This window comes from Cupressus sempervirens, chromosome 8, assembly GCF_028749045.1.
Source record: "Cupressus sempervirens isolate cs-2001-9-10 chromosome 8, ASM2874904v1, whole genome shotgun sequence".
In the NCBI taxonomy this organism is placed as follows: Eukaryota; Viridiplantae; Streptophyta; class Pinopsida; order Cupressales; family Cupressaceae; genus Cupressus; species Cupressus sempervirens.
The window spans coordinates 669,122,688-669,124,195 of record NC_143125.1 but is presented as its reverse complement, the minus strand read 5'-3'; positions in this window follow the sequence as shown (position 1 = coordinate 669,124,195).

Sequence of the window (1,508 nt, the reverse complement as noted above, 5' to 3'; positions counted from 1 at the left end):
TTGAGTGAAGCCCCTTTCTTTGAAGCCTCTCCAAGGGATTTTTTCGAAGCCACCTTCATTTGAACGTCCCAAAATTGGAAATTTTGCACACTTACTCAAATTTCTATTAATTTTTGCCCTTTTGATGGCTTAAACAAGGGCTAAATAGGTCCGTATTCTAAAACTAAGTATAGAAAATTATTTTTCTCTGAATAATCTTTCAAATGACTATATTTTTAATATATATTGTGTTTATCATGATGTTTTATGTTTACCTTTATTAAATATAGGTTGTCTAGCCATTTCACAAATCTAGATTTGAAGCTTTGGGAAAAATAGATAATGAGAAAAAAAAAAATTCAAAAGAATGTCCATAAAAGGTATGTGTGTTGCCCTTCTATAAAATCAAGAAAAAATTCATTTTGATAAAGACAACTTAAATTATATTAATAAAAAATAAGCTATCTCTAAGTTATTGTTAGCATCACTTTGCCACTAAATAAAATCTATACTTTTTAATGAAATTGAATGAAACCAACTAAACTTGCTAGATATTAATGTTACTATTCTATCCTTGAAATAATTTTTTCATTATCAATTTTTTTTTTAAATTGTCTTAATCAAATGACTCATCACTCTTTGAAAATGCTGATTTTCATATTAACCACTTCTCAAAGGAGATGAAAAAATGGACTTCAACTGAATTTTTTTTAATTAAAAAAATACTTTTAGAAATGAGATAGAAATTTATAAAAAGCACTATTTTACATCGTCATCAAATTCTTTATGGTTTTGTGGCAATATGCATTTGAAAATAAAGTTTTTGTTAAAAATATCGTGTCAAACTTGGCCAAAAAGTGGGAACCATTACTATGGCCTTACCTAGGGAGATATAAGAAATAAATTTGGAGATATGAATGTGTGTATGTGTGTGTGTGTGTGTGTGTGTGTGTGTGTGTGTGTGTGTGTGTGTGTGAGAGAGAGAGAGAGAGAGAGTGTGTGTGTGTGTGTGTGTGAGAGAGAGAGAGAGATTGACAAAGCTTACATTACCCTATAAAAAGAAATACTGATAGAGGGAGAAATTTTAAAAGATACTAATTTTTTTTTTGATATTATTGTTGGTATTGGTTTTCCATCAATGCCAAAGAGGGAGATTGTTGGAAAGAGATATTTTGAATTGTAGAACCTATCATAAAACAATCATTATTTTGTCAATGATGTCAAACCTATTACTTTCTGGTGAGAAAATTTTATTTTGGTTTGAATGTTATGCTTTGGTTGATTGATGAAGAGGATTTGAAAAGAGGAGATAACAAGAGAAACTAGAGAAAGGTTGAGTTATTTGGTGTATAAACGGAGCACTAAGACAAAGTAAGATATTGATACTATAGTGTATTGTTCATCTACTTAAAGTCCATATTGAAAGATTACTCAAGGAAAGACTAGAAGAAGATCAAGTAAAGAAAAGTGTTTGCCAAGGCTTGCTGAGAAAATAGTGCAAGCTGAGTCAAAGTCAATATATGTTGAGA